Source organism: Megalopta genalis, chromosome 7 (assembly GCF_051020955.1).
Source record: "Megalopta genalis isolate 19385.01 chromosome 7, iyMegGena1_principal, whole genome shotgun sequence".
Lineage (NCBI taxonomy): Eukaryota > Metazoa > Arthropoda > Insecta > Hymenoptera > Halictidae > Megalopta > Megalopta genalis.
Window position 1 is genome coordinate 3614345 of NC_135019.1, and position 27968 is coordinate 3642312.

Consider the following 27968-nt stretch of genomic DNA (forward strand, 5'->3'; position numbering starts at 1 on the left):
TATATAATATTTATATATATATTATTATATTATATTATATCTATAATATTTATATTATATTTATAATAGATTGCCCGAGGCACGCGATTCATTTTCACAATCGTCCCCAATTAATATCGTCCGCGAATTCGCAACACTAATCCGAAGAACGCGTCGCGACCGCTGGAACCCTCGAGCGAGTACCGTCTACGGGTCCGCGGCCCCGGAGGTCACGACCCATGGGGTTGTGAACCCTGGACCCAGGCTCCGGGATTCCGCGATCGCCGGCTGGCCGGCGAGTCAACGTTACGATTTTTCGGGTCGCTTTTCCCGCGTTTCGCGCGTCTGCGCTTCCGCACCGCCGTGACTTTTTCCACTCCTCCCCCGCGGCCCCTATACGCTTCCGGCGGCGCGGATCTCTCCCCCGGAATCCCCTGGCGACCCTGCGAACTCCGGTCAACCCTGGCATCCGGAAGACGCAGTCATTGCCTTCGGCCCTCGCGATTCGGCGCTTGCGTGGACCCTCGCGGCCCGCCGCGCGACTTTCCCACCGACATTTTTTCCTCTCAGCTGTGCTGCTTGCTCGCCCCCACTCCGCGGAAACCCGCTCGCGACCGCTCGCGACCGCTCACGACCGATCGCCGAGCACGGGCGATCCGGCGGTGCGGGCACACAGTCGTCGCTTCCGCGCGCGCGCAGGGCGCATGCGCGAACCCACGCGCGGCTCTCGTTGCCCGTCTCTCTTTTCGCTTCGTCTCCGTTCCCCGTTCTACGCTACGCGTTCGCCGGTCTCCGTTCCGCCCCGCGCTACACCCCCGCGATTCCGCCGCCCCTTCTCGGCCGAGCAGCAGCAGCAGCAGCAGCAGCAGCAACAGCAGCGGCGGCGGCGGCAGCGGCGGCAGCAGCGCCGGGGGTGGCCGGAGGGTGCAGCGATTGGCGGCAGCGCCTCGGCCCGTCAGTTTAGTTACCGCACCACATAAAAGCATTGCGTTGTAGACTCCGTTATATCCGCAACATTCTTACTATTTGCTTCTGTGTATATGTATACATACTTCTTCTATGTGTATACATGTATATATCTCTCTCTCTTCATTTACGATAATCTTTTGAATTCGATCAAGTCAAGGAAAAAAAACTGAGTTCGTCGTTCTCGTTCGTACAGCATAGTCTATCAAGATACAACTTGTTCGCCGTCCTCACCGATCTCCGTATCTACACCGATATATCTGCATATAGATATATATATTTATATATACGACATAAACCGATCATACTTTTGCTTTTCTCCTGTCCACGTGTCAGTTTCGAAGCCGGAGGAACGCCGTCGGGTTCGGAGAACGCGGCGCCGCGCACCAAAACGCTGTAAAACCCGAGAAAGACCCGTAAAACCCGTGAAAACCCGTAAAACCTGTAAAACCCGTGAAAAAACCCGTGAAAACCCGTAAAACCTGTAAAACCTGTAAAACCCGTGAAACCCGTGAAACCTTTAAAACCTGTAAAAAAATCGATAAACCTCTAAACTCTGTAAAATCTGTAAAATCGCCGAAGCCTGTAAAACCCGTAAAATCGCCGTACGAGTATTCCGGAAGATTCTAAAACCGTGTGTATGTGCGCGGCGGTAAATCGGGAACGTTGTTCCGCCGATGAAACGATTCGCGTGTTGAAGACCACGTCGCGAGGGAACGCGGCACCGTGATCGATCCGGTCGACGGGCGAACGGAGAACTTCTCTTCCACGTGCGTCCTCGTCGGGGGGAGGGCGAGCTTATGATTTCTCGTTCACACCCCTGGACCACCGTTCCTCGGTCCTCCTCGCGGCCCGCTCGACCGGTCGCCGCCGACGTGACAAGCCGCGCGGAAATCGCGTGCGAACGCGCGTCGTCGAGAAGCGCCGCGTGAAAATCGCCTAAACGAAAATCGCCGAACGAAGAGCGAAGAGGAGGGGGAGAGAAAGGAAAGGAGAGAACGCGTACGCGGTGGTTGCTCGCCGGTCGGCGTCTTTCTCTCTCGGTGCTGCGATTAGCCAGCGAAATCTGACGGCGGATCGTTGGCTTCGTTTTGTGGAAGATCGTTGCGAGGAGAGGCACCTGCGGAGAGAGACTAGCGGAGGTTGAGGGAGGATCGCGCGCGCTCCAGAGAGAAAGAGAGAGGTAGAGAGAGAAAGAGAGAGAGACCAAGAAAGAGAAAGAGAGAGATAGAGAGAGACCGAGAAAGAGAAAGAGAGAGATAGAGGGAGAGAGAGGTCAAGAGAGACCGAGAAAGAGAGAGATAGAGAGGGACCGAGAAAAAGAGAAAGAAAGGGAGAGAGACCGAGAGAGACCGAGAAAGAGAAAGAGAGAGACCCAGAGAGACCGAGAAAGAGAAAGAGAGGGACCCAGAGAGACCGAGAAAGAGAAAGAGAGAGACCCAGAGAGACCGAGAAAGAGAAAGAGAGCGATAGAGAGAGGGAGAGAGAGAGAGAGAGAGAGAGAGAGAAACCGAGAAAGAGAAAGAGAGAAAAAGCAAGAAAGAGAGAGAAAGCAAGAGAGACCGAAAAAGAGAGAGAGAAAGAGAGAGAGAGCTTAGTGTCGACCGGTGGTAGCGAGAGAGACGCGGCGCGGAGGGTGTGTTCCGCGATTTTCCGTTCGCACCCCGTGCACCCGGGCCGTCGAGGAATCAAAGTGTTCCGCGTGCGAACGGATCGCCGATCGCGTTCGGTCACCGGCGATCGTCGTCCGCCGCGATTCTCGGCCGCGAGCGTCGCCGCAGAAAAAAAGACGAAGGACAACTTGTGTGCATCTCGAAGGGAGAAGAGGTCTCGGCCGACGCGTCGCCGCACGTACATGTTTCGTTGGTCGCTCGTGGGCGCGCGTGAAAATCGTCTTGAATAATTAAAAGAAAAAAGGGAAAACCACGCACACACGTGCTCGTCGACGACGAAGTTCAGTTGTTAAATTGGACGGAGCCCCCACCCCCCGCGGGAGAGAAGAAGGGAAACTGAAAAACCGCTTCGTCGCGCGGTAGATTAAACGAATACATGTAATCCGTACTAATTGAAATCGGTGACATTAAATAGCACTTAATTAGCATTAAATAATAACGGCGCGAACGCCGATAACAAACGAACAAACAAACAAACAAACGAAACGGACGAACAAACAAAATAAACGAATAAAAAGAACTAGCCGGTGTCGTTGTTTCTCGTTCCACGGCCAGATATCGGCATCCTCCAACCACTGATTTTCATCGTTAACCGGTATGTTTCATTTGTTTCTTTACTTTCTTTTTTGCTTCTGTGAACAAAAAAATACTCTTCTCCGACACGTTCGAAAACTTATCGTTATCGTTCTATTCTTGTTCTATCGTTCTCTCTATTATTGTTGTTATCGATTACCGTTATCATTGCAAGCGTTTATTATTATATCATCGATCTGTCTCTTTCTCTCTCTCTCTCTCTCTTTTTCTGTGTACAACCATATTTCTCCGATCTATGTGTTTTTTCGGTGGGCGAGCGCGCGCGCGCGCGCGCAATCGGTCCGCCGATCATTAAATGTAACACGTTCGTCTCCCCCCACCCCCTAAGCTCCCACCAGGGCCGACAGCCGGCAACCGGCAGCCGGCATCCGGGGGGATTCTCCCGATACAGGACCATTCCGGAGGATCCTCCCGGTGTGGCCGCCATCATGCTCTCCCGATCCGCGATCCGACGCATCGCGACGCGTTCGCGAACCCATGGCCGACGAGAGAGCTTTCGACGCTCTGGCGAAACCCAGCCTTCGTCGGTCGTCTTTCGTCGTCGATCGTCGTCTTTTTTCACGACCAGAAGCGCATGATTCAGCCCCCGATTTGCGATCCGACGCATCGCGACGCGTTCGCGAAATCATGGCCGACGGGAATCGCTTTCGACGAGAGAGCTTTCGAAGCTCAGGCGAAATTCAGCCTCCGTCGGTCCTCTTTCGCCGTCGACCGTCGTCTTTTTCCGCACCAAAAGCTGCATGATTTAGCACCCGATTTGCGATCCGACGCATCGCGACGCGTTCACGAAATCATGGCCGACGAGAATCGCTTTCGACGAGAGAGCTTCCGACGAGAGAGCCTTCTTAGCTCCGGCGAAACCCAGCCTCCGTCGGTCCTCTTTCACCGTCGACCGTCGTCCTTCTCCGCGACCAAAAGCTGCATGATTTAGCTCCCGATTTGCGATCCGACGCATCGCGACCACCCATGGCCGACGAGAATCGCTTTCGACGAGTCGTTGCTTTCGACTCTGGCGAAACCCAGCCTCCGTCGATCCTCCTTCGCCGTCGATCGTCGTCTTTTTCCGCGACCAAAAGCTGCATGATTTAGCGATTTTCCCGATCGGCGGACCGTTGCGTGTCGATCGCACTTCGATCGAAGCGGGAATCGATTTACAGTAATTTTCTTTCCCGATTCGCGCTCGGATTTCGCACGAAAATGGACGATTCAGGAAAAGAAGGCGCGATTATGCGAGCCTCGCGGATCGTTTCTAATAGTCGTCGACGATCGGTGACTGCAAAAACGAAAAGAAATTGCCCATTTTTGTGTACAAGCCGAGCGCCGATTAAGGCGAATTTTTCTGTATTTCGCGTTGCTATCGTCGACAACTATGATTGTTCGAAGCAGCGAGGCTCGAATAATCGTGTCAAATCCCTTATTAATCCAGAATTGGACATTTTCGTGCGCGATCTGAGCGCGAATTAGGGTGAATTTTTGTGTATTTCGCATTGCTATCATCGACAACTATGATTGTTCGAAGCAGCGAGGCTCGAATAATCATGCCAAATCCCGTATTAATCCAGAATTGGACATTTTCGTGCGCGATCTGAGCGCGAATTAGGGTGAATTTTTGTGTATTTCGCATTGCTATTATCGACAATTATGATTGTTCGAAGCAGCGAGGCTCGAATAATTGTGTCAAATCCCTTATTAATCTAGAATTGGACATTTTCGTGCGCGATCTGAGCGCGAATTAGGGTGAATTTTTGTGTATTTCGCATTGCTATTATCGACAATTATGATTGTTCGAAGCAGCGAGGCTCGAATAATTGTGTCAAATCCCTTATTAATCTAGAATTGGACATTTTCGTGCGCGATCTGAGCGCGAATTAGGGTGAATTTTTCTGTATTTCGGGTTGCTATAATAATCGTGTCAAATCCCTTATTAATCCGGAATTGTTCATTTTCGTGCGCGATCTGAGCGCGAATTAGGGTGAATTTTTCTGTATTTTGCATTGCTATCGTCGACAACTATAATTATTCGAAGCAGCGAGGCTCGAATAATCGTCTCAAACCCCTTATTAATCCAGAATCGTTCATTTTCTTGCGCGACCTAAGCACAAATTAGGGTGAAATTACTGTACACTTCGAACTCTCGTTCGAAGGATCGTTAAATCCGCGCCCCCAACGACGACGATTCGGAACGGAGGGCCTCGAAAAATCCACAACGACGACGGCGACGACGATGTTGACGGGGATGACGTCGACGAGGTCGGTGACGATAACGTTGACGACGGCGACGCCGCCGGGCATTTTCTACGGCGCAGTATCGCGACCCAGAGAAGAGAAGTTTGGGTTAGGTTTGGGCGTGGCAGCCGAAAGCGACGAGCCGGCCACGAGATCCCGCGGCCATACTCTCTCTCTCGCGGCTTCTTCCCCCCTTTCAGTTCGAACCCCTACGGCTTTTCGGGCAGAGCGAGGCCGGTTTCTTTTTTTGCAGCCGGTGGAAAGAGATCGGAGGAGCCGTGATCGAAAATCGGCGCGAATAAAGACGCGGGGCGGCGATCGAGAGAAAAAAGAAAAGAAAAGAAACGGGAGAAAAAAATTTCCGCATATAAGAAGAAGAGCACGATGAGAGAGAGAACGATGACGATTATGGGGTGACGAGGACGCCGGCGGGAGTGTGCTCGAGGGGTCAAGCGGGTCCAGGATGCAGCGACTGACACTGCGGGTCCTCGTCGAGGACAAGCAGGAAGTCTCGAGAGGGCCGCTTCCGTTCGCGATGACGATGGCCTCGATCACAATGGTGCGTGAGAGGGACAAAGGGGTGTTAGATAGTTGACGGCGCGGCACGGGGAACGTGTTTCCCGCAAGAGTACGCGAAAGGGAGCGAGAAGCAGAGAAAGAGAGAGAGAGAAAGAGAGAGGAAGAGAGTATCGTCTCGTCTCGTCTCGTCTCGGTATCGCTTCCTTCCCGTTCGCCTATTACGTTTCTTACCGTAACGATTTTCGTTCGAGTAGAAAGAGGGTCGCGCGCGCGCGCGCGCATGATTTCCGTTCTCCGCGGAACTGGAATACCCGGTTCACCGCGGCGGTTCGAAAATTTTTCGGAAATTTTCGAAATGCTGGATACCGGGCCCGACAGCTGTAGCCACTTCGCGGGACAAGAACAATCGTTTGCCGGGAGACAATGGCGCGGGGGTGGGATTCTCTGAGGAGGGAAACAAACTGCGCTCGTGGCGAGGAGCGGAGCGAAGACGAGAGGGGAGGGTTGGGGAGAGAGAGAAAAAGAGACAGAGAGACGAGGAAGAGCGAGCTAGCGAGCTAGCTAGCGATTAAGCGAGAGAGAGATAGAGATAAAGAGAGAGAGAGAGAGAGAGTGAGAGAGGCTGGTCCAGCTCGCTGGCCATCCCTACGAAAATTCCCGGCCTGGCCGCTGGAAATATCAAAGATTGACCGAGGGTTGCACGCTCGGTAGGAGGATGATAGGCCGGCGGGGAGGGCAGGGCCGGGGTAGAGCGACCGGGAAGGAAAGAGAGAGAGAGAGAGAGAGGGAGCGTATTCTCCCTCTGGAATGAAAGAGACCGGGCCTAGCTGGCAGGGGAGGCTCGTATTGATCGTTCCTGGGTCCATGTGACGCGCCTGCGTTTCGCCGTGGGGTAAAATCGTAGCGAGGGTAAACTACGAGCGGGAGGGTGGCAGAAAGAGAGAGCCGGAGGGTGCGAGAGGGCGAGAGAGAGAGGGCGAGAGTGAGACCGCTACCGCCGGGGTTCATATACCCCCGGGGCAACTGCAACGTTCCGCCGTTCCACCGTTCCACCGACCAATCAATGGAGCTTCTCTACCTTTCTCTGCCTCCCCACGTCTCTCTCTCTCTTTCTCTCTCTCTCTGTTCTGTCTCTTTCGCTCTCTCGTTCCAGAGGCTTCTCTCTCGGCCGCTAGATCCGTCATCCTTTTTCTTCCGATCTTCCTGCGTTTCGCCGCTCCTCGTCCGTCCTAATACGATTGCATCGCATACACGGTCACGCGTCCCCCTTCGAGACACGTATTAACATCCTGTCTCGCTCTCCTTCTCTCTCTTTCTCTCTCTCTCTCTCCTTCTCCTCTTCTCCCTTTTGTCCTTGTCTCCTCTCCTGTCCAACCGCACCGGCGATTCATCGAAACCTCGTTCGAGCTCTGGAGAATGATCCTTCCGAACGGGGATCATCCTAGATGCAGCCGACAGAGATCGTTCGTTGGAGCACCTTTATCGCAGTAATTTTGTAGCGAACGCGACCGGACGAGGTTCGAAGGGCAAATTTTTTGATTAATTTATTTTTACGTGTATACGTGTATGGGTGGGATTTTTACGGGGACAGAACGAAGGCGTATTTTATATCGAACGGCGGAGAATCAACCCTTTGCACTCGTTTGGTGACTCCGACTCACGACTAAAAAATTGATGTATAACGTTTCGAAATAGTTTTAGCATTGTCGAAATTGTTTATATTCTGAACACTGTGGAAAGTGTAATTGTTGTGGCCCAACATGCAATTTCATATATGATCCCTTTATTTTGGAAGTGGCATAAGTCACTTTACCGTAATGAAGAGTGGTGATTTTTTCATGTTTATACGAAATTATTTATACTGAGGAAAATATCAGTATCCTGAGATAACGAATACAAGTAAATCTTCTCGAAAGTTAGCGTCCATATTTTTAAACGTGTTAGAATGCAAATCCTTAAATATGTCGACTTAAAAGCAAAGTGACTTATGCCATCTTTCGAAATAAACGGCTCATATATGAGTGCCATTTTCACGAGGACAGAACAAAAACATATTTTATATCGAACGGCGGAGAATCAACCCTTTGCACTCGACTGGTGACTCCGATTCACCATATAAAATTGTTATATAACGTTTTGAAATAGTTTTACCATTATCGAAATTGTTTATATTCTGAACACTGTGGAAAGTGTAATTGTTGTGGCCCAACATGCAATTTCATATATGAGCCGTTTATTTTGGAAGTGGCATAAGTCACTTTACCGTAATGAAGAGTGGTGATTTTTTCATGTTTATACGGAATTATTTATACTGAGAAAAATATCAGTATCCTGAGATAACGAATACAAGTAAATCTTCTCGAAAGTTAGCGTCCATATTTTTAAACGTGTTAGAATGCAAATCCTTAAATATATCGACTTAAAAGCAAAGTGACTTATGCCACTTTCGAAATAAACGGTTCATATATGGGTGCCATTTTCACGAGGACAGAACAAAAACATATTTTATATCGAACGGCGGAGAATCAACCCTTTGCAGTCGACCGGTGACTCCGACTCGCCATATAAAATTGTTATATAACGTTTCGAAATAGTTTTACCATTATCGAAATTGTTTATATTCTGAACACTGTGGAAAGTGTAATTGTTGTGGCCCAACATGCAATTTCATATATGAGCCGTTTATTTTGAAAGTGGCATAAGTCACTTTACCGTAATGAAGAGTGGTGATTTTTTCATGTTTATACGAAATTATTTATACTGAGGAAAATATCAGTATCCTGAGATAACGAATACAAGTAAATCTTCTCGAAAGTTAGCGTCCATATTTTTAAACGTGTTAGAATGCAAATCCTTAAATATATCAACTTAAAAGCAAAGTGACTTATGCCACTTTCGAAATAAACGGCTCATATATGGGTGCCATTTTCACGAGGACAGAACAAAAACATATTTTATATCGAACGACGGAGAATCAACCCTTTGCAGTCGACCGGTGACTCCGACTCGCCATATAAAATTGTTATATAACGTTTCGAAATAGTTTTACCATTATCGAAATTGTTTATATTCTGAAAACTGTTAAAAGTGTAATTGCTGTGACCTAAAGTGCAATTTCATGTATGTATATGTATCTGAAATGCAGTCGAGTTGCACTCGAGTCGTACAAAATAGAGATACCGTAAGTCGGGAAAACTATTTTTTGCATTCGGAGTTAAAGTACCTTCGAGCGCAAAGGATTGATAAATTAAGTAATCTATAGACCACGGATTTTACGCGTTTCTAAGAGAAACGATTCGCTGACGCGCGACGTCGCGAAGACACGAGAACAATTTAATTCTTCACTGTTAACAAACAATGCACATTTCTATTTAACTTCTGTTTGCGTACAATACTCTTGGAAATGATTTATTTTGCACGACGATCCGCAGTTTTTTACTGGGACCCGCGGATACGCGAATTTAACCTCGAATCAATTCGCAATCAATTCGCGAAGAAACTTGTTTCAGATTTTGTCATTTTAACCCTTAACGGTCCAATGCCGCCATACACGCGGCAGAAATCAATAAAACCGTAAAATCTGGCAGGAAACATTGGAAGAACAGGCGCGATTGTTTCGATGAAAATATATCAACGAAGTTTTATTTAAAAAATGAATATTTCTTCTCTATATTTGATACAAAAATTTTCAGTAAAAAATTTCTCTTCGTCTGAAAAACAGTCTGGACTTGGCAGTGTGTAAACTGGAAATAAATAGTTTTGGTCCCCCAAGGGTTGATACTCGGATATGTCTAAATAATGAAGGTTCGAGAAGAAGGCATTTAAAGTTTTATTTTACCGATAATTAATTGGTCACCGTGAATGGTAACCTGTTTTTAAATAGATAGAGCACTATTGCTCTAGGTACAATAATGATAGTGTTGCAGATAATACTATTTGAATAGTAGAATATCACTCAAATCACGTTTACTTTTTCTTAAATGTATCAGTATGGAATTAGAACAGCGATATATGGGATAAATAATTCATAAATGTATCTTTTCAATCAGAATGTAAACGTAAATTAAAAAATTGGTGAATAAACCTTGTGTTACATTAACCCTTAACGGTCCAATGCCGCCATACACGCGGCAGAAATCAATAAAACCGTAAAATCTGGCAGGAAACATTGGAAGAACAGGCACTTTTTCATTTCGATGAAAATATATCAACGAAGTTTTATTTTTAAAAAATGAACATCTCTTCTCTATATTTGATACAAAAATTTTCAGTAAAAAATTTCTCTTCGTCTAAAAAACAGTCCGGACTTGGCAGTGTGTAAACCGGAAATAAATAGTTTTGGTCCCCTAAGGGTTAAAGGGTTCGCAAAAACGTGTCTACGTTATCGCGCTGTTGTCGTCGACGAATTGACATGTGACCAGTAAAAAAGAAGATTACTGCAGGTATTTTAATTGCACCGGCAAAGCGGATTCCACGATAATCGTCGTTTCCGGCCACCGGCCGTTCTCAAAGTCGAACACAAACGATCGCGTTTCTCTCCCTCCACGGTTTCGCCTGCCGACAACGTGTTCGTTTTCGCGAACGAATTCGGTTGGCGTGTGTGTACACGCTGTACAGCGCACAGGGACCCGTTGATTCGACGCTTTGCGCCGCATGTGCGCGAAGCCGAAGAGCTCCTCTATCGATTGCCAGCCTTCGTTTCGAGGTTTCGTTTCGAGTCCTCGACGGGGATCGGCCGATTCGAGTCTCGTCGAAATTCCGCTCCCCGGTGTCCCCCCGTCTATTTTTCTTCGACGATTTGCCCGCGCGGAGACGCCCGACGATCCAATAATATTGGATTGGCAACTAAGTAATTGCCGATTTGTTCAATGAAATAAAAAATTTTCTTTTACTTGGAACTTTTGTTAATAAAGTTTTTTGGTCTCGCTCTAAATATAACGGAGATACGTATATTTAAGTGATCTCCTTCTACCGAGACACCCTGTAGACTTGTTATCGAAATTTGATCGTCAGTTTTGCTGATATTAATTATTTGCTGAAAAGTGAATTTTTTTCAAAAATTGACCCGCCTGTACTGTGGCTTTAATTGACCTGTGACCCGCGGATAGTATGTGATGATGACGATAAAGAGATTGCAAATAGCAACGCGAAACACAGAAAAGTTCACCCTAATTGACGCTCAGCTTGTGCACAAAAATGGGCAATTTATTTTCGTTTTTATATTGGGTTGGCGACTAAGTAATTGCCGATTTGTTCAATGAAATAAAAAATTTTCTTTTACTTGGAACGAAGTTTAATCTGTAATGTATTTTCCATTTTGTTCGACGACCTTTCGCCGTCTCTCTGACAACTTGAAAATTCCACGCTCGTGGAAAGTCTGATCCTTTTCGGCCAAAAACTGAGTTAAGTGAGATTTTACAGCGTCATCGTCGTTAAAAGTTTTACCACGAAGGGAGTTGTCCAGGGATCGAAATAAGTGGTAATCCGATGGCGCGAGATCAGGGCTATATAGCGGGTGTAACATCAATTCCCAACCAATATCCATCAATTTTTGCCGTGTGGACAAAGACGTGTGCGGCCTAGCATTGTTCTGCTGGAAAATGACACCTTTACGATTGACCAATTCTGCTCGCTTTTCCTTGACCGCTGCATTCAATTTGTCCAGTTGCTAACATTCACGGATAATAAAAAATAACATAATAATAATAATTATTATTATTATGCTATAATAGTAGTAATAATAATAATAATACTATAACAATAGTAATACTAACAATAATACTACAATAATAGTAATAATAATAATAATACTATAATAATAGTAATAATAATAATAGTACTATAATAGTACTACAATAGTAATAATAATAATAATAATAATAATAATTTTATAATATAACATTTACGGATATCATAAAAATGGGAGTGAGAGACATCTATAACTGAAATCGGCAATTACTTAGTTGCCAACCCAATAGTTGCTCGTCTAGTTTTTATTGGCCGGTGACGTCGGCGCCGGGTATCCTCGCGATTTTAACGACGTGTCCCGTAGGGCCGCGGAAATATTTGGGCGCACGCGTCGCGCCGCGATTCGCTTCCCAACGGCATAACGTTGCGTAAGTTCGAAGCGATGTTTCGTTAACCCCTTCGGTGGAATCGACGAGTCGCGGGCGTAAACTATTTCTGTGCCGCACTTCATCGCGAATTTCATCGCGATTAAAAAACGATAGGTTCACGGTTTAGAGTGCTTTCAATTTTTAAGCTATTTTAAATCGAAATAAATCGACTTATTCAATTGTATTAAATCGAGTTTATACTATTTTATAAACGAATTGAGCTATTATTATATATATTATTATATTATTATATTATTATAATATTATTATTATATTATTATATTACTATTATTATATTATTATATTTTTATTTCACAAACTATTTCAATTCGTTTGTAACATCGTTTATTCTCTCATAATTCGCGAATTCTACGCACTTATGGCAAAATTGAATAGGTACAATTTCAATTATGTCAAGAGAATTTTGTTCTTCATCTTTTTGTAACTCAAAAAGGATATTTCTCAATTTTTATTTACTTCATTATTCATCAATATTACTTCATTTTCGTTACTCTATTAATCTGTTTTATTACAAATGGAATAGCGTCCACGTTTACACAGAATATTAATTATAAAACAGCTTAACAAAATAATAAAAATAAAGTAGTAAAAATAAAGTAATAATCATAAATAATAAAGTGAATAAGAAAGAAAATTCTCATACATGATATGATATTTCGGATTTTATATTGTTCGACGCATATTTTGTTCAATTTAACTATAAATTGTTAAACAATTCTCTCTCTCTCTCTCTCTCTCTATATATATATATATATATATATATATATATATATACACACACACACACACACGCGCGCGCGCGCGCGCACACACAGAGAGAGAGAGAGAGAGAGAATATATATATATACAATTATATATATATATGTAGAATTGTTTAACAATTTAATGTTAAATCGAACAAAATACTCGTCGACCAACACAAAACCCGAAATATCTCGGTCCTCGCGGAAACCAACTACACACACGTGGAACACAAGTCTTAAGTGGTTAACGAGAAACTTCGCTGAAACTTGGCAAAGGTGTACGCGGGGCGGCGATCATCTCCGCCGGTGTTTCCATTGTTTATACCTTACATAATCACTCTTCGTGGACTTCGCGAGTCGTAGGGTTTCCACGGCTACGATACGATCGTTGTCTCGCTTGCGAGGCGATCGCACCCAGAAGAGAGCCCGGGGGACACAGAGAGGAGAGCCAGAGCCCCGGTTGGGAACAACCCGGGCACGACGGACGGCGACTGGTCGTTGCCGGACGGACGTGTGTCGGTCGACGATCGATCGATCCAGCCTTAATTGGCGTGCCGATTACCGGTCCCGCTCGCTCGATCGATCGATTCTCGGCAGAGACTCGGTTCTCGCCGCGTTCACGTTCTCGTCGGCGCAGATGCGCGTTGCCCGCCTCGGATCCACCCTTCGCACACCCTACTTTCCACGCCGCCGACGAACGTATATTCGGGCGAGACCCCCGTCGCGCCGCTGCGGCGCTCGGCAAAAATCGACAAATTTTCTAGCAGAAACGAAAGTTTTTTCGTTTCGTCCTCGGTCGCCGCGTTTCCCCCCCACAAGTCCTTCTTCCTCGAGGATTCTAGGCTCCGTCGTCGACGAGCCTCGACGGCGGCCCGCGATCAATATCGAGTGGACGCGGTGTAGCAACCGGATGTTGCTCGCGTTCCCGTCAGGCGCTCCGTCGGGGATCCGAAGTTTGGTTGGGTTTGCAACGGGTGCGAAGGTATTATCGACGAGGCTCCCGGCCTCGGGGGGTTCAGCGACCCTGGAAAAACAGCGACGAGCAGAATTATTGCTCTCCGCCGGTCGGATAGTAGGGCCTCGCCGCCGTGGCGACGAAAACGACGGTGCCGGCGCGTCGTCGGCCGTCGGATCGATTCGACGGAGGAGGTGGGGCCTTCCCCCGAAAACGAGCCCCGGCTTCGACAGCTGGATCATGACTAAACGAAAAGAGGGTACCGGGGCGCGGCGCGGACACGATTGTCAATCGCGCGTCGCCACCCCGCGCCGAATGATTCATGATCAATAATAACGGACGCATTTCGATCCGCCGTTGCCGCGGCCGAATTCTCGTTTAGCCGTCGCGACCGCGACCGGCTCGTTTTTCATCGGAGATCCCGAAACCGTTTAACCCATTTTGCATCGTGAGCGTGTATACAGGGTGTCCCGAAAATGTATCGTAATCCGGAAACGGCGGGTTCCTCGGATCATTTGAAGCAACTTCTTCCTTTACAAAAATGTTCTCCGAGGCGCTGTTAACGAGTTATCAACGAAAAACAGTGACCAATAAGAATCGAGTACGGCTGACGCGAGGCGGCCCAGTCAACCGGCGCGCGAAGCCCAGTTCCGCTCCATTGGCTCGGTCGCCTCGCGCCAGCCGAGCTCGCCTCTCATTGGTCACTGTTTTTCGTTGATAACTCGTTAACGGTGCCTCGGAGAACATTTTTGTAAAGGAACAAGTTGCTTCGAAAGACCCGAGGAACCCGCCACTTTCGGATTGCGAGACATTTTTGCACATACTGAAATTTGTTAGTCGCTAAACTTATTTGTAAAATAAGTGGGTATTCTTAAAATAGAAATGGATGGAATTCTGGAATCTGAAAACAGTTTTTCTGATTGTAGTGCAGCAAAATTTATGCCGCTTAAAAGAAGACGAATTAGAGAAATAAGATCCGATAGTGATGGTACTGATAGTGATTGTGATAGTGATTGTGTCTATATGCGTCCCACATTTCAAATATTACCACACTGAACAAAATTTCTTACAAATAATACTGATACAATTTTGCTTTTATACAATTTTACACCTAAATATAAAATAAAAATTTTTCGGTGAGATATGGGCCTTCTTTTCATATTTCCATATGATGCAAATGGGTTAACACGTTCGTCGCCGCGTCACCCAGATCTCTGGGTGACGGATATGCTTCCGTGGGGAGCCCCGTCACCCAAATATGGGTGACGCTCTTATTCAATTTACAGGAATTCGGTTGGATTTTGAAAGGAATAAAATGGAATAAGCACTGAAATATAAATATAGGATGTACAACCTAAAAATAGTAAAAATATTATACTATACTTGTTACTAATTTGTATTTAGTATAACACGTTACATTTACTATGCCGTATTGGTGTGCGTTGAAACATTCTGAACGCATTCGAGGTGATTTTGGACAATTCGAACAATATAGATCGTAGTTTCTTTCTACATTTTTTCTCGTTTCTTGACGTTCAGGTTATGTCAAAGGTTAAATTTATTTAAAAATATTTGTTTGAAAAATTTATCGCTCTGCTTATGTTTCGGTGCTCCCATCAGTCGGATTTGGGCCCCGCGAGAGAAACTCAACCGAATTGCGCTTTTTCGACGAACGTGTTAACGTTAATAAACTGCCACGCAAATTTAGCGCGTCTTGCCCTGCGTGCCACGGTTTTATTGTTAAAGAAAACACGAAGTTTTACAAAATATAATAATATCAACAATAAACCTACCGCGGCCAAAGTGACCGCTTTCTTATTCCGCAATTCTGCAAAGTTCCGAGACTCTTTCCTGGAAAATGTTTGAATAAATTATATCATTGTAGCAAGTTTTATAATAAAAACTTTCCAAATTCCAAATAAATTTTTGCGAAGCAGTACTTGCCAGTTAGTATTACTGCTTGGCAGTTACCGACATAATTATAATTATTTAAGTTACTGATATAATATTGCAATGGCATTTATAGTATTTTTTTATTGATAATCAACATGTTCTCTACGCTATATACATTTTTCATTCATCCTTTCTAATAGTTCAAAAATATCAAATAGCCATTCGTAGCCAATCTAAACTCGCAGCACCCACTACGAGATATCTCGTAGCTGGCAGAGTCAACGCGTTAAAACGCGACAGATGGGAGAGGCAAGACCGCACCATCGCCTCGTTAGATTCTTCGCTCGCTCGCTCGTTCGTCGGCTCGATGAGAAAGCGGTCTTCTTCCTCTTCTTCTTCTTCTTTTTTTTTGGACTCGAAGCCGGTCGACGCGCGGTGAAATCGCCGATTCGATGGTCGAAGGGAGATCGCAAACCGGGCCCGGGCCCCAACGGCGACGCCGTGACCACTTCCTGTCGCGGCGCTGCTTTCGAAGCTGCGGCCATAATGGTCGATCGCATATGCGTCTGCAACGCGCGGCCTCGGTATATATATATATTTTTTTTTCTTTTTTCCGGCACACCGTTACGCATCTGTTACGAGTCCCGTGCCCCACGGTGTGTTCTCCCTTCGTTCCCGTGCGACCAGACAATGTCGTTCGCGACGCTGCCGGGGCCGGTGGCTGACGTTCGTTGGGCCCGCTCGTGTCCGCCGCACGCGACACGGCCCAATGCGCGGCCACGCGATGCGAAAATATGACATCCAAATTGTATGCGCTATTCTCGCGCGACGATCATCAGATATCTTCTTTTTATTTATTATTTAATTATTATATTATATTTAATATTTAATTGTTTAATAATATTATATTTGATAATAGTACTATAAATAAATATAATAATATTGTATTTATTATATTTAATATTATATTTAATATTTGATAATATTTAATTATTTTCTGATTCGAGTTAACGGTCGTTTTGAGAAACGGCAGAAAATATGCTGAGATTGAAATAGTTTATAATTTGCTGTTCGGATTGAAACGAGCAGCTTTGTATGCCTCGTCTTGTTGCAATAATATAATAATAATAATATATATAATAATATATAATATATATAAAATATATATATATATATATAATAAATATATATTTGTTTTGTATTATATTTATATTTATATTTATATATTTATATTATATTTATATTATATTTATATTTATATATTTATATATTCATATTTACATATTTATATTTATATATTTACATTTACATATTAATATTTATATATTGATATTTTTATATTAATATTTATATATTGATATTTTTATATTGATATTTACACATTTATATTTATATATTTATATCGATATATAAATATATGTAATAAATATATAATAATAATAATAAATTAATGGGAACATAATTTAATCTAATTATCATTAATCTAATGATCATCGATGTTCACGATCTCCCATGCACCAAACGATTCTCCGCCACACCGGCGAAACAAAATGTCGTCTCCGTCGCGCGATCAACGTTCGATCGAACGTCCGCGCGGCGATCGCGTTTTTCCGCACGGAAACGGACGAATCGATGGCATTCGGGGACAATTATGCGAACCCCGTCCTCCATTTGCATGCCGGCTCGGGATGGTCGCGGCGCGCACAGAGCCGCGCCGTCCGATAGCACGGATGCCTCCGCTTTGATAGATCGATGACGTCGCTCGTTTCCAGGGATCCGCGCACCAGTCTGAGACAGGCTTTTCCGTATAGCGCGCACCCGCGTATATTTATAGTGTTTACACGCGGATGTATTTATAATTTCACCGGTGGACAGTTGGTGCACGCAACGGCGAGTAGCGCGGAACGATTACGCTCGCGCGAGTTCAGCAACTCCGAGGAATCCCGGTTGTCCGGCTAGCTATGGACGCGCTTTGTTTCGGAGACACCCTTTGCTTTTTTCTTTTTTCTTTTCTCTTTTTTTTTACGACGAAGGGAACGCGAACGTCTCGTTCTACGTCGGATTCGTTCAGATTGTTCGGTAGCCGACGGCGGATCCGTCGACGGAGATGTGTCCTCTTTGTAAGAAGCAGCGACTCTATCGGCAGCTAAAAAGTTGCTTCCGGTCGTCGTAAAGCGACCCAGCGATTCTAGTCCGAGGACTTCCGGTAAATTCGAGGCAGATACGGTGGTGTTCGAAGGCATTGGATAACACAGTTGGGCATTGTTCCAATAACGTTTCGAATAAATTCTACGAATACAATTTCGTTCCAGGAACGTTCCGGATGCACTCTTCGAATGAAATTTTATTCGAGGAGTATTCCGAATGCGTTTCTCGAATGAAATTTTATTCGGCGGATATTTCGAATGCATACTTTGAATAAAAATTTATTCGAGTAATATTTCGAGTACGTTTCTCGAATGAAATTTTATTCGAGCGATATTTCGAATGCATTCTTTGAATAAAAATTTATTCGAGTAATGTTTCGAATGAATTCTTTGATTAAAAATTTATTCGAATGATATATCGAATGAATTCTTTGAATAAAAATTTATTCGAGGGATATTTCGAATGCATTCTTTGAATAAAATTCTATTCGAGTAATGTTTCGAATGTATTCTTTGATTAAAAATTTATTCGAGTAGTATTTAGAGTACGTTTCTCGAATGAAATTTTATTCGAGTGATATTTCGAATGCATTCTTTGAATAAAATTCTATTCGAGTAATGTTTCGAATGAATTCTTTGATTAAAAATTTATTCCAGTAATGTTTCAAATGAATTCTTTGAATAAAATTTGATTCGAGTAATATTTCGAGTACGTTTCTCGAATATATAATAAATATTATATAAATTCTTGCAACAATATTTTATCGATAAAATATTTTCGCATAAATTCTACCAGTAATAATTTTATCGGTAAAATATTTTTCGCATAAATTCTTCGAATAATATTATATTCTACTCGAGTAATATTATCCGTAAATTCTTCGAATGAAATTTCAATACAAATAAAGTGTTCGAAATGTCGCACGAATAATATTTTCTTCGTACAATTTATTCATAATATTATACGAATAATATACAATGTATAATAATAATAATAATAATAATATACAATTTTCTTCGAACAATTCATTACGAAATATTATACGAGCACAATTCGAAATGTTTCTCGCATAAAAATCCGAAGAATTTATTCGAATAAAATCGTATTCAAAATATTTCTCGAATAAGAATTCGCAGAATTCGAATGAAATCGTACTCGAGCAAATCGATCGAAATATTTCTCGAGTAAAAATTCGAAGAATTTATTCGAATAAAATTGTATTCGAAATATTTCTTGAATAAGAATTCGTAGAATTCGAAGTACTCGATCAATTCGTTCGAAATATTTCTCACATAAAAATTTGTAGAATTTATTCGAATAAAATTGTATTCGAAATATTTCTTGAATAAGAATTCGTAGAATTCGAAGTACTCGATCAATTCGTTCGAAATATTTCTCACATAAAAATTTGTAGAATTTATTCGAATAAAATTGTATTCGAAATATTTCTTGAATAAGAATTCGTACAATTCGAATGAAATCGTACTCGAGCAATTCGTTCGAAATATTTCTCGAGTAAAAATTCGAAGAATTTATTCTATTTATAAATAGAATTTATTCGAATAAAATTGTATTCGCGCGCGCAATATTTCTCGAATAAAAATTCGTAGAATTCGAATAAAATCATACTCGAGCAATTCGTTCGAAATATTTCTGGCACAAAAATCCGAAGAATCCATTCGAATAAAATTGTACCCAAAAAAGATCGACCTCACTCGAACGCTATCCGTCATCGTATAAAAAGTGCCCGTCATCAACCGACCGCCTTAGGTAAAGAGGGGCGCGAAAGGTATCGAGGCCGAATACGAATCGAATTTTCCGAGTGATGATTCACAGCGGCGCGTGCTGCGAGTTACGGGGCCTCTCTTCTCTTCTCGCGAGCTGCGTAAAACGTTCTCTCGCGTGGCCGGGCACCGTGACGCAAGCCACAGCGGAAACGAATTCCTGAAAACACCGGGTCCCGCGGTTATTGGCACGACCGCCAAGTGTTGCCTCGGCTCTGTTTCGTCAGCGCCGCATAATTTTGGCCCGTCGTCGTTTTCGAGACCGGCCTCTCCGATCTCTGGCTCTCGGACGGAGCCAGGGTAAGGTCAGGGATATGCCGGCTTCTTTTTCGAACTCGCCACTCGTTCGTTCGGTTTCTTCGCTCGCGTCACCGTCGCGCTGCGACGCCCGCGACTTCCGGAACGCCGAGAAAAAGGACGAATCTCCGCGAGAAAAAAGAAGAAAAAATCGAGGGGCGCTCCTACGCGTTGTCTCCTCACGTGTCGCCGTGCACTAGAAATAATTGAACCGAATTAGAGCCAGTCCATAAATACAGTCTCAAATAAATACATAAATATTAATAATAATTATTAATAATAATGTCATTGTCTTAATAATAATTATTAATAATAATGTCATTGTCTTAATAATAATTATTAATAATAATTTAGGGAGAAGAGAGACGATATTATTCGATCCTTGCGGTTCATTTTTACAGTCGCGAATTGTCAACAACTATAAAAACGAGCAGCAAGGCTCGAACGATCGTATCTCCTCTTCCAAAATTGTCCATTTTTTGTGGACAATCTAAGTATCAATTGCGAAGGATTTACTGTGACTCGTTAACTCTAAATCTGTCATACTTTGTTGTTCGTGTTATAGAGTCGTATTCCAAATTGTTGCAATATTTGTAAAAAGAATAATTGTAAAAATAATAAGAATAAAAAAAATAGGAATAATAAAAATAATAAGAATAATTGTAAAAATATTTGTAGAAAATACAGCGCGAATTAGGAAGAAATGACTGTATTCCACTGTAATATATTAGGTGGGACGCTTCGTGAAACAATTGTATTAAAAGTATAGTAAATTCTCCCTAATTTTCCTACAGCTTGCAAACAAAAATGGACAATTTGCGTAGAAAAGCCTAATTAGGAGAATTATTAAGAGGAGCTTTAAAAGGAGGATTATTCGAGCCTCGTTCTTTATGGTTATCGATTGTCAACAACTATGAAAACGAGATGCAAGGCTCGAATAATCGAATCTCCTCTTCCCAAATTGCCTATTTTTGTGGACGATCCGAGCGTCAATTAGAGAGACATTGCTGTATTTATTTTACTTGGAAGCATGCGATCTGCGAGCAAAGTCGCGACTCGTTCGGATTTCGCTCCTCGGATCTATCGCATTGTAACCGAGGCTTTCGAGTGCCTCGATTTTTTTAAAAGACGCGTCACTAGGTATAATGTGCGGCCTGCGGTCACTGGGTCATGTTGACCCGATGTATTCAAATGGATCAGTCGATCAGTGAATTTTCGACGATTCGATGAAATGAACGGTTGTTATGCTAGGAACTGTGACAACGTTCGGTTTGTTACAATCTAAAATAGCGCAAGGTTCGAGAGCTATTTAAAACGGCAATTTAACCAATTAGCTGTGCTTGTGACGAATATACTCGTCACGGAGAAGTGGCAGTGCAGTAATGTCTCTCCAATTGACGCTCGGATTGCCCACAAAAATGGACAATTTTGGTAGACAAGATACGATTATTCGAGCAATTTGGCTCGAATTTTATATTTATTGGCAATTGATAACTATAAAATCGAGCTGCGAGGCTCGAACAATCGTATCGCCTCTTCCCAAATTGTTCATTTTTGTGTGCAATCTGAGCGTCAATTAGAGAGACATTTACTGTAATCTGAGCACGAATTACGGAGAAATTACTATAGTCACCATCGTACTCGCTATCTTCAGGATCAGTAATATAGTTCAATGCCGATAATCTCTCTCTCTCAGCCATAAAGTCAGAGCAATTTAATTAAATAAAACCGTGACTAGAAAGTTCAAATTTATCATAGCGAATTGGGACTCTTTCGCGTCCGCGACATCTTAATTAAATTCAGTACTTAATACCAGTACTTAGTATAGAGTTCTTAATTATATTACTGTACAGTAATATATTTTACTTTACTATTTCTTTACAGTAATATGTCAATTCATTGGCGTAAAAGGTCGCCAATTTCTCCGTCAAAGTTCCCCGTCACTGAGAAACCGCGATGATACAGTAATGTTTCTCTAACTGACGCTCGGATCGCGCCCAAAAATGGACACTTTGGGAAGGGGAGATTCGATTATTCGAGCCTTGTGGCTCGTTTTTTACGATTATTTATATTATGTATCTTATATATTTTACATTATTATATAAAAACTGCCTATATTATATATTATATATATTAATATTTCATATATATTATATTATATTATATTATATTATATTATATTATATTATATTATATTATATTATATTATATTATATTATATTATATTATATTATATTATATTATATTATATTATATATTATAATAATATTATATATATTATTATATAAAAATTGCCTATTTCTCTGCTTAATCCGAGCGTCAATTAGAGAGTCATTACTGTAACGCGATCGAGTCGAAAGCGAACTTAGTTCCCCGATTCGAACTGTTCGCACCCTAATTCGGCTCGCACCTGGGCGCGATCCAGCCGCCTTGGATCGCTGGGGGGTGTACGAAGGGGGTGATGAAGAAAGGTGAAGCAGGTTCGAGGAGGCTCCGAATTCCGACGGACCGCGTTCACACCGTGGCTGCCCGCGCGCGCCGGAAGTCGGAGCCAATGAATCGAAGGAGAGCAATCGGAGCGAGATAATCGCCGCCGGAGGGAACACACAGGTGCGCCGGCTTCTCGCCCTTAAGTAGGTTAAGACCTCTTCTTACCCGTTGACTTAACGACGGCGAAACTCATACAAGTGTCGCGTCGGGGGTGTTCGGCGCGCGCGCGCGCGCGAGCGACAAAAACGGAGCGGAACGGAACGGTGGACGTTTTTCCATGGGGAAAATTTTCGGGAAAAACTTTCGAAAAAAGTTTCGGGGCTGTTTCGTGGCCGATCCGGGGCTGCGTCGTCGGGTGTCCCTCTGGCAAACGGCCACGTTCGAGCCCCGACGAGCGTAATTCACGGTTTCGAGTTCACTTACGATCCGGCCTCGGCCTCGGCCTCGGTCTCGGTGCCGCGAGGGGGGTGAAAGGACTCTTGTATCGACGCGATAGCAAGGCCGGGGGAACGGCGGGGGTCAAAAACCGTGAACGAGCGGTGTGGTGGTCATGATCTGACGCGAAACGAGGGGGAGGGGAGGGGAGGGTTGACGTCGAGCTAAGAGGGGCGGCAAGCTGGCGGCGCGCTGGGGTCCGGGCACACCACCGAGCCTCCAACGTTCCTCGTTCCTGCTCGCAATATCGGGGCAGCCATGTTGCAAACATTTCGAGCGAACAAACCCCTGCAAACATCTCGAGGGCCATCGGGGACGCTGGTACATCGTCGTCGGCGAGGCGTTCAGCGAGCCGACGGAGTCGCTCTTGTTCGAAACGCTTGTTTCGACCTCGAGGAATTTGAGGAGAGTTTACGCGCCTCTGCCCGACGTCGACGAATATTTTTATAGGATTATTTGTTGTTTAGTAAATGAACGGGCGAAATAACCTTTCGATCGCGGAATATTGTAATATACGCATAATATAGAATATAATTATATTATATTATATTATATTAATTATATATATAATATAGAATATTATAATATATTATATTATATTAATTATATATACAATATAGAATATTATGATACATTATATTATATTAATTATATATATAATATAGAATATTATATATATATATATATATATATATATATATATATATATATATATATATTATAATTCGAAGATGCATAAATTGCGTCGGAGGATTTCGGGGTCCCGGAGAAAATTTATTACGTTGTTTGATACAGAAGTTTTTACAATCTGACGATTCTGTTGTGACTATCGCGATGACCATTTGTCAGATTTATTTATTTATTTATTTATTTATTTATTTTCGGGAAAACCCATTAGCAGTGCAATGTATAGATCATGTTAAATTGATGTATAATCATGTTAAATTCATATGTAGTAGTTTGACGGGAGATTTATTTATTTATTTATTTAGTTAGTTATTTAATTGACGGAAATAAAATGTTCCTTGACAAGTAAATCGTAAATATTATGTACAATGTATTACAGTGTAAAGAAAAAGCGTAACATTGTTGCAGAAAAATGGAAAAGAGGAAGCAAATTATAAAATCAAATATATCTAAAAATAGAGTATTTGAAAAACATTGTATATAAGATATAAATTAAATTAAATTAAATTAAAATAAATTAAATAACGTAACGGTTGCTCAACACATTATTGACCGGCAATTTTGCAACGTCCGAGCCTGAAAAACACGAATGAACTCGTGACCGATCATCAATGCAAAGAAACAGAATAATAGAGCTGTCTAAAGAGATCGTTATTAAACAATTTACGATGTCTTAACACACGAAATGCCGAATACATTAACTCGAAAAATTTACACAATATCAAAGTGACTTAATTAATAACACCGAAACTAGGAATTCAAGATAATTCACCACATAGGAAATATTGCTTCAGCTATTTTGTATTCTACGAATCCTGGCGACATTCAATTTGTTCAATATATTATAGTAAAAATGAATGTCGAAAACCTAGTTAAAAATTAGTGTCGCCCATACGTGATTCACGCAGCACCGAACGTATTTAACGTATTTAAACGAAAACCGTAACGATGCACCCACGAAATTTTTGCAACTTAATTCGTTTAATCCGAACAGGCAGACAATATCTTTCGGTTTGCAATATTCGCAAACGTCGAGTTCCATCGGATGCGCGATTAATTTCGTCGCTGGACCGCGCGGATTCGTTGCGCGAACATCTCGATTGCCGGGCTGTATCGTAAAAAACAAGAAAAATAAACCGAATAAGTTGAATATAAAGGGTTGCCGGATGGTGAAAGACGGATGGTGTGTCGAGAGTTGGCTTTAAATTTCAAGAGCCGCGGTTCGTTTGCCGATGGCAGCTTGTTTAAATGGAATATCGAGTTCAGCCCATGAACACGGAACCGCAAAGGGTGAACTCTTTGGGCTCGTCCTGTGGGGTCTGCCGAGCCCAACTGCTGTGCGAGTTTCGTTCTGCCATCGTAACAGTTGCCGCTGTACAATTTTTCACGTTTCTTTGAAAATTATGTTAGAGCGCTGCGCTCGATTTTTCTCGATTTTTTAATGCAGCTTCGATCGCGTGTAACGCGATCTTCGAACGGAAAGCGAAAAACTGGCTTGAAGGATCGCGCGCAGAATTAACTTCATTTTAAACCTCGTAATTAACTTCAGAATTAATTTCATACGTTCGCCACTCTACGTTCGTCCGATAAGATATTTTATAGTACAATAAATATCATAATGTAATAATATACAATAATTTTATATTACGATAAATATCATAATATAATAATATATAGTAATTTTATATCACAATAAACATCATAATATAATAATATACAATAATTTTATATTACAATAAATATCGTAATATAATAATATACAATAATTTTATATTACAATAAATATCATAATATAATAATATACAATAATCTTATATTACAATAAATGTTTGTATTCTTTCATTTCGTTCGTCTTTCTATAAAAAAATTTGACTTCGACAAAAATCAAAAATTTGATAACCACTCTTACATTCACCAAATAACATACAAAACTGTAATAAATAAATATTCTCCTATTCTTCAATTTTGTTCGCTTTTAAAATTTAACTTCGCCATCGACATAACCTCGACGCGTAGGACCGAGATCCCAACCTCGAAAATCTCGCCCAACGCGTTCTCATCGTCTTCGAATTTACGATGCGCCCCGCGCAACTCTCGGATCGTTCACAAAAAACCACCGACAAAATTCTCGGCGCGCAGAGAATAATTTTCGAACTCGTCCCGAAATCGTCCGAGATTCGAAAGCGGGACACGGAGGAGGGAGGAGGGGGCCCGGGGGAAGCAGCGTCGGCGTCGGACGTTTTTAAATTCGATCGGTCGATTTCGAGGGGCGGGCGGGGGGTATAGTAGGGGGCCCGGTCGCAAAGGCGCAAGAGCCGCGAGGGTCTGCCGAGGGGTTTGCGAGGGATGCAAAGGGGTGCCCCGGTTCGATCGCAGTTTATTTAAGAACGCGCACACGTCTCTTATTAGTTCGATCGGCAACCCCCTCGAAGTGCACGCTCTCGCCCGGCTCTGGTGGGAGTGGATACGTAACGCACACACAGGAGCTCGCTCGAGGGGGTTCGTTCTCCCGTTGGCGGGGCCGAGGGCGGGCGAGCGCGGCCGAGCCGCGCCGACCGTACCCGAGGGTTCCCGGCTGGCGGCGCGAGACGGCGCGATACGCGGCGATACGGCTCGCGAGCGGCCGGTGTGTCCAGTCTCTAGGCAGCCTCCGCCCGTGTCGTATCGTTCTTTCCGTTTCCTTAGTATAGTGTTTAACGCTTTAATTTCTAGTCTGTCGCGTAACCCTTTACCACACAGTCACACGTACATACTATATATCGTTTCCACGAGTCAAAATACGTCAAATATTCACCGCAAAGAAGACCAGTTTGTTTCAACAACAACAACAACAACAACAACAACAACAACAACGACGACGACGACGACGACGACGAACAAAAATTCTACACGGTGGTTACAATTTCGAATCGAACAGAGACCAACGAAGAAAGCGAGAGAGAGAGCGAGCGAGAGCGAGCGAGTGAGAGTGAGAGTGAGTGAGAGAGTGGGGCAAGGAGAGAGAGAGAGAGAGGGTCGAGGAGCGAGATAGATTAATGTGGTCCGATCGAAGCGGGAGGAGAGAGAGGGACCCGTGAATCCGTTGGTGGCGAGCATAAATGCCGATTTACGAGCGCCGCTCGCGTCGTACTTTTCTTTCATTGATTTCCCCTTCTGTTCCGGGCGGCGGCGGTGCGAGAGAGCGTTGATAGCGGCGTGCACGTAGCCACCATCAGCCCTAGCCAGCCTCACCGGCCCCAACACACGCAAGCCCCGGCGGTTTCCATAACTTGTCAGAGGAGCGAAAGACGAACGAAAGAGAGAGAGAGAGAAAGAAAGACCAAAAGAGTGGCCGAACGGAATGCGAACGAAGGAGAGAAAGAGAGAGAGAGAGAGGGCATTGCCGACTACACCCAGAGAGCAATAATCTAAGAGCGTAAACGTGTGAACGCAACACTAAACCCGGCCGTACGCGCGCGTCGGTGCTGCTCTGTGCTTGGTGCTCTGTGCTCTTGTGCTTTGGTGCTGTTGTGCTCTGTGCTCGGTGCTCTTGTGCTCGGTTCGGTTGCTCGCGTGCCAGGCGAAACGGAAGCGTCGCCGTACGCCGGCCGAAAGAGGGGAGACAGCGGAACGAGACGAGAGACACGGGGGACGTGGAAACGGACTAGCGTCCACCCGGGAGCAGTGGTTTCCTCGGTTTTCCGTTCTTCTGCTTCGGTTTCGTTGGTTCACCGCTACCTACCTACCACCGCTACTACTACTACTGCTACTACTACTACTACTACTACTACTACTACTACTACTACTACTACTACTACTACTACTACTACTACTACTACTACTACGTTCCACGGTTATTTCATTTACTTTTTCTTCAATTCTCGTTTCGTCGACGAATCGTTTTATCCGTTAACGGTCGTCGTCGTTGAACGTGTCGTCGTCGCAATTTCTTTCCGTTTCAACGGGCGCAACACACACACAGATACAAACTATATCTATCTATCTATCTGTCTATTTATCTCTCTCTCTCTCGCTCTTTCTCTCGCTCTTTCTCGCTCTTTCTATACGGGTATTCGGTGTGTGTCCTGTGCGTCGTCGTGCATCCTGTGCATCGATCGGAGAGTAGACGTCGTCGGATCACCGGCGAAGGTGAAGAAAAGTCGGAAGGTAAGCCACAACCCTCTGGCTCTCCGGTGAAACCGTTCTTCTTCTTCTTTCTTTTTCTTCTTCTTCTTCTTCTTCTTACCATTCCGTTCTTTCCGTTCCGGGCTGTCAAGGTGGTTCCCTCGATCCTGTCGACGCAAGGGGTGAGGGGGGGATGTTTCTACGGGGTTGCGACGGAATTCTCGACGTCTCGCTCGTCGCGAGCGGTTCGACGAGAGTGTCTCTCGGGGGAGGGGGTGAGGGGAGGGGAGGAGAGGGTGGTGGTTCGTTGACACGGATCGATCGCGACGATCATTCGG

General features: G+C 43.7%; 1 protein-coding gene across 15 annotated transcripts in view; it reads left to right on the forward strand.

Moving 5' to 3' along the window:
- LOC117229184 (ELAV-like protein 1) overlaps positions 1-27968 on the forward strand; it is a 134613-nt gene that overhangs the window by 42726 nt on the left and 63919 nt on the right. For 2 of the 15 annotated variants that reach the window (XM_076523609.1, XM_076523615.1), the window contains exon 1: positions 26121-27672. The exons of 2 other annotated variants lie outside the window; for them this stretch is intronic. The gene's annotated coding sequence lies outside the window, so the exon portion shown is untranslated. Of the gene's footprint in view, positions 1-930; positions 3214-26118; positions 27673-27968 lie in introns of those variants that run through there. 11 more of the 15 variants (XM_076523616.1, XM_076523617.1, XM_033485465.2 and 8 more) reach the window with 8 other exon arrangements.